This window comes from Dermacentor andersoni, chromosome 2 (assembly GCF_023375885.2).
Source record: "Dermacentor andersoni chromosome 2, qqDerAnde1_hic_scaffold, whole genome shotgun sequence".
In the NCBI taxonomy this organism is placed as follows: domain Eukaryota; kingdom Metazoa; phylum Arthropoda; class Arachnida; order Ixodida; family Ixodidae; genus Dermacentor; species Dermacentor andersoni.
In genome coordinates, this window is record NC_092815.1 from 242,584,678 (window position 1) to 242,597,647 (window position 12,970).

Here is a 12,970-nt window from a genome sequence, read left to right on the forward strand (position 1 = left end):
AGGCTCGAACGAGGTGGATGGTGTCGTTCTCTTTCATGCCTCGATGCTTGTTTTTTATGCTACGAATCATGTGCGAAACCTGCTGCGTCGTCCTACAGAAACATTGGAGCATCTGGTCGAATTTTGCGTCAGGTTAAAGTAGTCCAAGGATTCTGAGGGTTTTGCAGGGCTTTATAACCTGTAAGGAGTCCAAGGATTCTGAGGGTTTTCCAGGGCTTTATAACCTCTACCTCTAGGATGATTCGCATGCTATCTTCATCATTCTTAGTGTGATGCCGCCGGACCACAAGAAGCTCTGACACCCTAGGCGAGAAGACTAGTCCGTTCTCCTCTGCATATTTGTTTACCATGTCCGCTGCCCATTGCAGGGTGTCTAGAACACCCCCGAGCGAGTCCATATCCGTTTATAGGGTCACATCACCTACCTATAGTGCATGCCGTAGGTTGGGTATGTTCCCCCCAGCCTGGCCGGGAGACCCAAGAACACGATGTTAAAGCGAAGCCGTGAGAGGGCCGAGTCTTTGGGAGTGCCTCTGCACCCGAGTGTGATGGGGTCCGAGGTTATATCCCTGATCTTGAGTATGACTGCGGGGTGAAATAGAAAATCAAGAACGTAAATGTGTATTCTCTCCCCGCATTCTGTGTTCCTTAGATTACGAAGCATCGCCTCGTGTGCCACGTTGTCAAATGCCCCTTCAGGTTTAACGCGAGAATGGCCTGTAATGCGTGGTGTGTGGCATGGACGACTATATTCGTCTTTGATTGAATGATCACGTCCTGTGTCCCGAGATGTTGCATGAAGCCAAACATGATGTCCGGCATTTGTCGAGTTTCGTCTAGGTGCTGCTGGAGGCATTTCAGTACTATCCTTTCTGTGACCTTGCCTATGCAAGACGTAAAATACCACAAATAGTACATTCGTACAAGGCTAAAACATTTAAAAAAGCTGCACACGAGCTAGCTTCCACGCACGAATTGTTGAGGAAAGAAGCAACTAGCAGTATTGCCCTACCCACGGCCTAACTTGGAAATTTATTTCAGAGAGAGCTCCTCGGTGAAGTGACTTTTGGGAACGGTTAGTTAGGATTGTGAAGATATGCCGTCGCAAATTATTTGGAAAGGCGTCTGTTGACTTTCAACATCTGAGTAGTTTCCTGACTGAAACTGAAGCTGTTGTCAACTGCAGACCCATAACTTTCTTGTAAAGAGCCAGACAGCTCTTTTTCTAAAGAAGCAGACATTCTAACCCCGTCTAATTTTTTGTTAGACAGCTATCTCCTGTTCAATGCTAAAACTTCAGATCAAAGGGAAGAAAACGATACATAGCTGCTTATTTTGAGGGTCGACGGTCAGCCAATAATGGAACGACTGTGGAAGCAATGGCTTCGTGAATATCTCTTGACACTTCCAAGCATTCACTTGAGGAAACATCAAGAACTTGTAGCATAAATAAAGGTGACATGGTTATTGACGAGGACCACGCTCCCCAAATGTTCTGGAGAGAGGGTGTAGTAAGCAACTGCACACAGTCTAAAGACAGCATCGCTTGTTCCAGTAAAGTTAAAATACCCAGTGGCTCACCGCTGATCCGACCCTTGCAGAAAATGTACCCTTTAGTATGCGCCATATCCGGCCTCGGAGTATTTTAAATATTACGAGACGTCGACGACGACGAGGACAAGTGCGTTTAGCGCAAGCGGCGCGCTCATGTTGACGCGTGCTATTTGACTGATTCCAACGGCATTTACACGCATTGCTGCGGTTCTACGGAAATATATGTCAGCATATATCCTGACATTTACCCGAATTTTTCTTGCGTGGCCTGTGGTGAAGCTGCTACTTTGTCTTACATGCTCGGGGAGTGCGGGTCGTTGGGCCCGAAGTTCAGCAAGGAAGAGTGAGACGCGCTCCTGCGAAGTCCCGTCTTCGAAGACCAAATTCTGGCCGTCCAGCGCGCCCGCGATCAGGCCGGCAGACTAGACCTGTCCGTCCCGTCGTGGGATTAGCCGGGTGCGCGTTTTATCGCGTATTGCTTGACCCAATCAAAGTTTGTTCACTCATACTACGGGCAAAAAAATCCTCTTTTACTGCTCTTCTACGGTGAAGTCTTCTTTGTTTCACGTTATTGCATGTTGGCCTCATTGAAAGGGAGCCGACGCAGCCATGACAATACCTGCCGCCTCCAGCTCAGCAAAGCAACGCAATTTGCCACCCGCGGGTGAAGGTAAATTAAAGCATTTGTCTGGGCGCGGTCAGAGAGTTCATCAACTCGCTGCATGTCGTACGCACTGTCAGCGTCACAGACGCATTCAACTTCGCACAATGCCGAGTTTCCGACAGTTACAATTTACTTCGAAATCCAATCTTTCTTACAAAACACGGCAGCCCGTTATGGACACTTTCGATGACATGCGTGTAAGCAAGGATGCAAGAATTTATATTCCATTGAGCAGGCCACCATCCGAATGGTCTAATGTGGATTTAAGCAATGCCCCACCATTTGCTGGTAAACAAGAGTGCCATCACACAGAAAGCGCGCGGTTCTTTCACTGCACCCGCAAAAGTTGCAGTGTGGGCTGTTGGCAATTCCAATGACGAAAAACTTCCTATTTGAATATGTTACTCCAATCCATACACGGGACAGAAGGGCGCTGCAAAGGGAACGCTCAACAGTATCGTGACATTCGAGTCTCCTTGCGAAAGCGTGTTCTGAATTTCGCAACCTCTTTCACAACACGTGGTGCTAATTGGACAGTCAGGAAAACGTGGAAGAGCGTTACGGTGTAAAGCTTTCAAACACTTCTTTGACGGCCAGTCGAACAACCGGGAAAATTTGCCTGCTACCATCTTATGCGAAATCTTTTTCAACATCGCACGAGCGAACACAAATGCAGACGCAAATAATATTTATAAAATTACCATGAGCGCTGGCTATGGAGTGTTAGCGAACGAAAAGACTGAGCCCAACGCGAGAGAGGGAGGGTGAGATAAAAGCCGGGCAAAGTAACGTGTGGCAGGAAATCGATTCCTGCGTCTGGCGACTGCAGAGGGCGCTTGCTTCACCTGGTGTATTTCGGTCGTTGCTTTTTCAGGGCTCCGCGAGTTGGAAAGTCTGTCACTTCTTAAACGCAGCCGCTCAATCATTTTTAAAGGTATTACGTCCCTAGTACCCGGCCGTTGCGCGTTTCTACCTTTTCCTTCTTTATAGGCTTCGTGGACTGCCGCGGGACATGCATTATCTAAGACAGGCTATTTCGGAAATCCTTATTATCGCGGAAAAGCGCTTCTAGTTCATTTATATTTTCAAAACAGATTCTCCAAAATTTAGGAGCGGATGCTCAAATCTTCCTTCTCGCTTTGAAACCCTCATTCGGAAGCTATATTGCAGCTTAAGGCGCATCAGCGAACTATACCTCGGTACATTTACAATAATGCTACGTGCGTGAGTTTCGCACATCTTTCGTGTTACACACGTGTCCAATTTAGTTCATCTGCCTTTAATATCCTGGAGGAGTAAATTTATTAACGAGAAATCATTATATGGGTCATGAAGCTGAAAATCTGTCGTTGGCGCCTCTGGCGTGACCACGCCATGGTCCAAATATGCTACGAACCCTGGACCTTCGATGAGAGTTGAACCCATGACCTTTAGCGTTAATTAAGGCGAACTTAATTAATGCCAGCTTATTGAGGTGGACTTAATTAAGGCACTAGAGCCCATGACCTTGCGTTGTGTGCTACCGTGCGTCGCCTCGCTTCTTCTGACATGGCTGCAATACATTCGTATTCATCTGCGTATTCATCTGCGTAGTGCCCTGTGTATTTTTTTAGCGCTGGCTATAGGCCATATAATTCTTGTCCGCCACTACCAGTTTCCAAGGTTACGCCACTGCGTGCGCCACATCGTCCGGGCTCGCGTGCATACTGCGCGAGTACCATTTATAGATAAGACGCGCCAATTTTATAGGGTTCGCATTCTTGGAGCACTTCGCGCACTTTAAAAGGGGCCATGTATGTATGTATGTATGTATGTATGTATGTATGTATGTATGTATGTATGTATGTATGTATGTATGTATGTATGTATGTATGTATGTATGTATGTAACCGCTTTCCCGCCAACCAGGGTCCCTAGGTATGCAGTGGTCGAATGGGTAGCTGTGCTGAGGTAACAGAGAGAGAGAGAAAGCAAGAGGGAAATGTAGGCAGGTTAACCAAGGGCGTGCCCGGTTCAGTAGCCTGCACTTGGGGAGGGAGGAAAGGGAAGAATAAATAAGGAAAGAAAAGAAAAAGAAAATCGAGGTGCACCTATCCTTATGTGGATGAATGCGAAAGCATTCTGGCTACGTCAGCAGATGCACTGCGACGTCTGGCGAGTTCGCCTGCCATAATTAACTATAAATAATTAACTATTCCTAAATTAACTATCAGACATTGCTTGGGATATCAGCAGCCTTAGTGAGATTTCAAGAACAGCCACTTCCTCTGCTATAGGTCTCGCTGATAAGAAGCAATACGGAGTAGGATTCTTAATCACTAAGGACATAGCGGGCAACATTCACAAAAAGAGCCTACGCTCCAACTTCCAGTCACGACGATGAGGAAGTAGATCGGTTTGATGAACATATTGAAGTAGCGATGAGAAAAGTGCAAGCTCGGTATACAGTAGTAATGGGTGACTTCAATGCAAACGTAGGGAAAAAGCAGACGGGAGAACAGGCACTTGGCAGCTACGGCGTCGATTATAGAATTGCTGGAGGACAGGTGCCGGTAGAATTCGCAGAAAGGAAAGATGAGAATAAAGAACACCTTTTTCAGGAAGCGTAGCAACAGAAAGCGGAAAAGTCCTAAGGGTAAAACAAGGAATGAAATAATTTCATACTTTCGGCCGATCCCAGCATAGTGCAGGATGTAGAAGTGATAGGTAGTGTAAAGTGCAGTCATCATAGGTTAGTGAGGGCTAGGATTCACCCCAATTTGAAGAGAGAAAGAGTAAAATTGGTCAAGAAGAAACAGGTCAACTTAGAGGCAGTAAGGGTAAAAGCAGACAAATCTAGGCTGGTACTTGCTAACAAATTTGCAGTCTGAGAACCGAGAGATGATGATGATGACGTAGACGTAATCAATGCAACCGTAACGAGGCTGGCTTCAGAGGCAGCAACTGAAGTGGGAGGCAAGGCACCAAGGCAACCAGTAGGCAAGCTCTCCCAAATAACAAAGGACCTAATAAAGAAATGACAAAGAATGAAACTTTCCAACTGAGGAGATAAGATAGAATTCTCGTAACTGTCAAAACTGATCAACAAGGCGAAAATAAGTGATATTCGAAATTATAACGTGAGAAATACTGAGGAAGCCGTAAAAATTAGACGCAGCCTGAAATCAGTGAAACGGAAACTTGGAATAGGACAAACCAAGATGTATGCACTGAAACTTCATTCGAAACCATAATGAACAGGATACAGAAATTCCTCCTGTAACTAGACATGAGGTCAGGAGGGCCTTGCAAGACATGAAATCGGGAAATGCGGTAGAAGATGGAATAACAGTCGATTTAATCAAAGATGAAGGAGGCATATTACTTGAAAAACTGGCGGCTCTCTGTATGAAATGTCTATCAACTGCAAGAGTCCCAGAAAACTGGTAAAATGCAAACATTATACTAATCCACAAAAAGGGAGAGATTAAATAACTGAAAAATTATAGGCCATTAGCTTACCCCCAGTATGATATAAAATATTCACCAAAATATTCTCCGACAGGATAAGAGCAACACTGGATTTTAGGAACAGGCGGGCTTCAGGAAGGCATTCTCTATAATGGATCACATCCATTATAGGTTATCGAGAAATCTGCAAAGTATACTAATCCCCTCTATATGGCTTTCATGGATTACGAAAAAGCATTTGATGAAGTAGAGATACCAGTAGTCCTAGCGGCACTGCGTAATCAATGAGTACAGACCGCTTACGTAAATACCTTGGAAAATAGCTATAGAGATTCCGCAGCCACCTTAATTCTACACAAGAAAAGTAGGAAGATACCTATAGTGAAAGCAGTCATACAAGGAGACACAATCTCTCCAATGCTATTCACTGCGTGCTTGGAAAAATTATTCAAGCTATTAAACTGGGAAGGTTTAGGAGTAAGGATCGACGGCGAATACCTCAACAACCTTCGGTTTGCCGACGACATTGTTCCGTTCAGCAACACTGCAGACGAGTTACAAGTGATTGAGGACCTTAACAGAGAGAGTGTAAGAGTGGGGCAAGAGGCAAAGATAATGATGAATAACCTGGCAAGGGAACAAGAATTTAGGATCGCGAGCGAGCCTCTAGAGTCTGTGAACCAGTACGTTTACCTAGGTCAACTAATCACAGGGAACCCTGACCATAAGAAGGAAATTCACAGAAGAATAAAAATGGTTTGGATCGCATACGGCAGACATCTTGAGCTCCTTAGTGGAAGCTTACCGTTATGATTGAAAAGGAAATTTAAACAATTAATGCATTTTACCGGCGCTGAAAAATCGAGCAGAGACTTGGAGTCTGACAAAGATGCTTGAGAACAAGTTATGGACTGTGCAAAGAGCGATGGAACGAAGAATGCTAGGCATAATTTTAGGAGACACAAAGAGACAGGTTTGGATCAGAGAGCAAACGGGTATAGATGACATTCTAATGTCATCAAGAGAAGAAGATGGCGCTGGGCAGGTAACGAATGCGTAGAGTAGATAACCGTTCGACCATTAGGGTGACAGAATGGGTACCAAGAAAAGGGAAGCGCAGCAGAGGACGACAGAATATTAGGTGGTGCGACGAAATTAGAAAATTTGCGGGTGCTAGTTGGAATCGGTTGACGCAGGACAGGGTAATTGGAGATCACAGGGAGTGGCCTTAGTCCTGCAGTGGACATAATATAGGCTGCTGCTGCTGCTGCTAATGATGAGGATAAATTAATTTCGCCAGAATTAGCACCAAAGGTAGTGGATTGGACTCCCATCAAAGATCATGGTTTTGACTCCCACCTCAAATCGTGGTTTCGAGTGCCATAATTAACTTTATAATTACCTGTATCTTCATTAATTTCGTCTTAACACCAGCGGTCTTGGGTTCAACTCCAACCAAACGTCGTGGGCTCGAGTGCCTTAATTAGATTCGTCTCAATTATCAGTATCTTAATTACCTCATCCCTAATTGACACCAAAGGTAGTTGGTTCGACGGCCACCAAAGTTCGAAGGTTCGTATCAGTTTTGTGCCATCGTGTAGTCACGCCGTCAACGCCGGAATTGGCACCTCATGAGCACCTAATGCTTTCGCTATAATAATAGAGTCTGTGACCCACAGAGTCAGTCACAGAGGAATCTCCGCTGTCACGAGCATTCGTACATTCCAGCATCCTTCACGAAGTGCAGAAGGGCTTTTGCGGCTTTTTTCATTCAATAATGCAGAGGCCATGGCTGGGGTAAAAGGCATCGAAACCAAACATTTGACCAACTTGGGTCACTGAGCACGTGACAATGTGTACATACCAAACTTGAACGAACGTCTTTCATGCCTAGATTGGTCGCTGCAGATGCGGCACTAGTTAAGTGCCGCTGTTTCAAGAAAGTCTTTGACGTCGACTTGAAGTACTAGCTATGTACCACTCGATGTGTGCAGGTCTCTCAAGAACCTCTTTTATGCGGACTTGGGTCATCGCTGCTTATGTGACAGTAGGTCTGTGCCACTCTTCAATGAACGCCGTTCACGCCAGCGCTTTATTTAGCTATGCCATGGCTGCACTAGATATGTGCCACTTTTCTATGAATATCTTGCCTACTTTGGTCACTGAGCATGTTCCACTGGGTGTGCGACTCTCGAGGGAACAACTCTCGGTATTCGCAAGTGCCACTGCGCAACGATTCTCGTCTCGAAAGCCACGCGCAGACTTCTCGGCAGTGCCACTAGATGGCGCAAGTTGTCGAAAAAGAAGCGCGAGAGAGGAGCCCGTTGGCCGCACGATGCGTTCCTCGCGTTCGCGCGCACTGGCACGCCATGCATTTCGGATGCATTTCGGATGCATTTTGCCATGCAGGCTTCGAGGCGACTGCGTTAAATGGCGCCGACTGTGCTTAGGGAAGCGTGAAAGAGAACTCCTGCTGTAGCACATGCCTGCCTCGTACATAGGTCGTTTCGACGGTGGCGATATGCTGGGCCGCAATATTTATTCAACGGTAATTCACTACTGTCAATAACCATTCTTAGATGGGTTCTGCCGCAATTTCTCAAGCATTGATACAGGAATGTCTTCGCAGTTGCAAATAGGTTTCGCATTCCCGTTGTTATCAATACTGAAATTGCTTTTGTTGCGTTAGCATTCTTCGGGTACTTCACGCACTTTGAGGGTGCCAACGATTCGTCTATATATGTATGTATGTATGTATGTATGTATGTATGTATGTATGTATGTATGTATGTATGTATGTATGTATGTATGTATGTATGTATGTATGTATGTATGTATGTATGTATGTATGTATGTATGTATGTATGTAGCCGTTTTCAAGTCGTCATGATTCATTGTAGATGCGGGACAGGGTAGGTACTGCTTCGAAAAAACGGTGACGCTGACTTGAATCACTGTGTATGTGCCGCTCGTTCAGGCTTGGTCTTCAGTGAAACTTGCTGACGCCAACTTGTGCCGCTGGGTATGTCCTAGTAAGTAAGTGCCCTTCTTCAATAAACGTCTTTGACGCCAGCTTGAGTAACTAGACATGTGCTATTGGTAATAGCTTATATCTAGCTAAATTATACAAAATTCGACTATATGCTTATAGTCGATGATGGCGGGGTTTGAGCACCAGCGACCCTTCCATTCCGGACTATAAGCAGATGTCAGCACACTCCTCAGATGTTGGCTGGCCTGCTTGGTGTGACATTGCAGACTGTCTGGAAAACTACGGTCGAGTAGCTCCTGAAATGACTGGACGATGCTTCTAAATCATTTAAGGTCACCTTTACGCGGCGGAGGTCACCAAGGCGTGGCTCAAGAATCACAAACGTAACTTCTTTGAATCGTCCTCTTTCGAAGAGCATCTTCGGTAGAGTTTTGCAACACCCACGCTCCCTTTGGAAGCTGCCAACAAGCTCTTTCAACGCGTGCAGCATTATGGCGGCTAACACACGTCGTATATTCAGGATATTTCCGGGCTTTGCAGATCGCGTCGGCAACGTCGTGCGAGAAACTGCCCATGTGCACCACCTTCTCAAGGACATCGTCTACCGATTTTATCGGTCTCGTGGCGTGAAATCGGACGAGTGCACATGACGCCATCTATGTGTGTTTGTAACCCGACTCGTCCGACACCCCCCTAACATGCAGTGTTGAGCTCCGACGTCTCTTTCGAGCTCTCATTCGTGAGCAACGGTGATCAGACGATTCGTCACCTTCGTCTAGCGTTCCCTTTCATCCTGCTGCTACCTGCATACGCGGCATCATTAAAGCGGAGTTGGCCCCCTCGAATTTCACTTGGCAATTTTACTTTAGCCGGACAGATATCCTCGCATCTCATCGAATCCACACCAAGGGGTTACATTGTGCGCTCTGGCTCCTACCACGTCTTCTTAGCCGAGCTTCAAGGACCTGCTCAAAAAGAACACAATCAGCCAATCAGGAAATAATTGTTCATCACCCATTGTTTTACTACAGAAGAGAGATGGATCGGTATATTTCTGTCGATAACGTCTCTCTAAATAAGATCACCCGGAAGGATGTGTAAGGGATGCCGCATACGGTGTAGCTTTTGATTCTTTGCAAGGGGCGCAATAGTTATCAAGCCTAGATCGTCTGGCTAACGGCACATTTCAATGCAGGATGCTGGCAAACAAAGATCAGCCTAGTGCCTTTCGCCTGATACGTTGCTCTCGCCACAATTCAAATAATGATTGAAAATGCCCTTCGTAGCCAGAACTTATGCCTGCCTCTGCTATCTCGTAGAGATCACCGTCTCTTCTCCGACTTTCCCTGAGAATCTGCAGAACCTCGAAGTGCTCAGGTGTATTGCAAATCCTGGTCTTAAATTAAAACACGAATTGCAGCTTCGCTAGTACTAATATCAAAATAATTGGCAATCTTGTTAACAAAGGCTGCACACAGAGTTATCCGCGTAAGATACTTGTAGTGCTGAACTTTCCACGTCCACTACGTACAAAAGAGCGACGTACGTTCCTCGGTCACGACAAACAGTTCTGACGCCTTACCACGAACTTTGTGTTTACACACACACACACACACACACACACACACACACACACACACATATATATATATATATATATATATATATATATATATATATATATATATATATATATATATATATATATATATGTGTGTGTGTGTGTGTGTGTGTGTGTTAGGAATGTGAGGAGGTTTAGTGCACTCGCGAAGCGTCATCCCGAAACACAGTGGTCGCAACGATCGCTCAGCTAGATAGGCGAACTGGCCGCGCGACACGTGATGGCCACAGGACTATCCAGTGTAATCCTTGTGACTTACAATATATGTATATATATTATTTATTAATTCATTGACCATATTTACAAGAGAGCCAACGATGCATAAGTAAAATGGCTGTCGAGACCGGTTGCACCTCTACACGTGAAATCGTCTTCTTCGAAATGGTGCCACTCTTGGTTGCGCCGAAGCCCGCCTGTAAAGGCGACGTCTCCGCGCTAACTATAAGAGGAGGTGAACTTGCGGCAAAGTAAGGCTTCAGCTGGGACACATGCAGAACGTCCGTGGGGACACACGAGTCCAGCGGAGCGATCTCGTAGTTCACATCGCCAACCTGACGCAATATCACCATACCCAGGAATGAGGAATATCTTGCGTGATGACGTAGGCTAAGACGCACAACTAAAAAACACAATAAAAAGACACACACACACACACACATCCTGAGACTGCCACTTTCCCTCGGCACGTGGAAACGAGTGCGCTTATGTATCAGCGTTATCTCGAAGATGGCCAACTACTTGCTTTATTAGCAGTGAACCGATGATTTTGCTAGACACCTGGCCAGACAGCTGGTCGTCGTTCCTGAGAGATGTCTGGCCGTTATAACGGTTCCCGCAATGCTTGCATTGAATTTGTTTTCCTTAAGCGTTCTTTTTCGGCACCACGTTTGCCACAAGTTTGCCGATACATCAGGCTTCTGTTTCTTGGGTTTCCTATACAACCGGCGTGACCAATTGTTTAAGAAGAAGCCTTAGCTCCAGCTTATCTACGATGCCGGCTAGTCAAATACATATAAAACGCAGGAATGCTTTTATGAGGAAACCGCCGAACCGATTAGAAAGAAATTAGTTCCATTTAGGGAGGAAGTTAAATAACGGTGCCAGCAAATAGGATATTGATTTATACAATCGAATTTTTCAAAACTACTGCAGGAAATCAGCAGCCCGGTACAACCACGCTGCTGAGTGACAAACGTTATGTCTGTAGTTCCTGTTAGAGCTCTGGATCTTCTAAAGTACATAAATATCCCTGAAATTTGACGAACGCGTTTGCATATTACGGTGAACTTATATATTTACCGATGATTTGAGCTGCATATTTCATTTCTCTAAACTTGCTGGTCCTATTTCAGCGTAAATACACACACATTCACAATGAAGCACCCCCTCCCCCCGTTTATTACTCCACTTGCATACTGCAAAAGATTTCAATAACTGAAGATGAATATAACGAAAGAAATATGCACTCCTGCGCAGGTTGGCAAGACCACGGAGGGTTCAAGGTTGTGAGGAAGCTTGGGGATCCACGGCACAACAGTAAGTACTGGTGCACAATATTTATTCTGAATATCTGAATATTGACACGTGTACTTATATTGATCGGGCGACCACGTTTCGCCGCCTAACAAATCTGATCGCACAGCGCGGGACGCGTCTGCATGTATCCGAAGTTTCTAGAAAGTTATCGATGCTTCTATCCGCTGTCTGTTGTCGCCGAGCCTTGTCTTATCTGATTCCATCGCGTGACTCGAATGTTGTAGAACTTTGTGGAAGGCATGCGGGTCCCAACGATTAGTCTGGAACATTCGATGACTGCTGTATAAAAGCCGACGCACTTGACCCGCTGATCAGATTCTCGACGATCGCCGACAGTGTTCGCCGCTATCGTTGTGCTATAAGTGTAGCCTGTTTTTGTGGGCACAGGTTCGCCCAATAAAATCTAGTTTTGTTCTTCACAGTATTGCTACTGTGTTCTGGAACGTCACCACCACGTGACATCTGGTGGAGGTGCTTTTCGTTCATGTACCGGACGCCCCCGACAAGCCGTGATCCAAGCCCGGACCGCAAAGAGAACACCAACGTAGTCCCGGAGCATCGAGCAAGCCGCCGTCTTCAACAGCTGCCCCCGGAGCACGGACTTCTACCTGAGAAGACCAAGAAGATTGCGGACAAGGCAACCCCAATGGCAGCCCCAGCGTCCCCCATCGTGCTGCAGCAGCCCAGGGAACCTCCGACGTTCCGCGGATCAACATTTGAGGACCCGGAAAGCTGGCTCGAGACGTATGAGAGGGTCGCTAGGTTTAACAGTTGGGACAGCGACGACAAGCTGCGGCATGTCTATTTCGCACTGGAAGACGCCGCGAGGACCTGGTTCGAGAATCGAGAAGCCACCTTAACGACGTGGGACCTGTTCCGAAGCGGCTTCTTGCAAACGTTTACAAGCGTCGTGCGAAAAGAGCGAGCCCAAGCACTACTAGAAACCAGAGTGCAGCTGCCAAACGAGACGATCGCGATCTTCACGGAAGAGATGGCCCGTCTTTTCCGGCACGCCGACCCGGAAATGTCAGAAGAGAAAAAAGTCCGCTTCCTGATGCGGGGCGTCAAGCAAGAACTTTTCGCAGGACTTATTCGTAACCCGCCGAAGACCGTAGCTGAGTTTTCGGCAGAGGCATCGACGATCGAGAAAACT

The 12,970-nt window shown here is 46.2% G+C and overlaps 1 protein-coding gene across 2 annotated transcripts in view; it reads left to right on the forward strand.

Annotated features, from left to right (window-relative positions):
- LOC126539882 (uncharacterized) overlaps positions 1-12,970 on the forward strand; it is a 727,003-nt gene that overhangs the window by 181,558 nt on the left and 532,475 nt on the right. For both annotated transcript variants that reach the window (XM_055075676.2, XM_055075677.2), the window contains exon 2: positions 11,758-11,817. The gene's annotated coding sequence lies outside the window, so the exon portion shown is untranslated. The remainder of the gene's footprint in view (positions 1-11,757; positions 11,818-12,970) is intronic.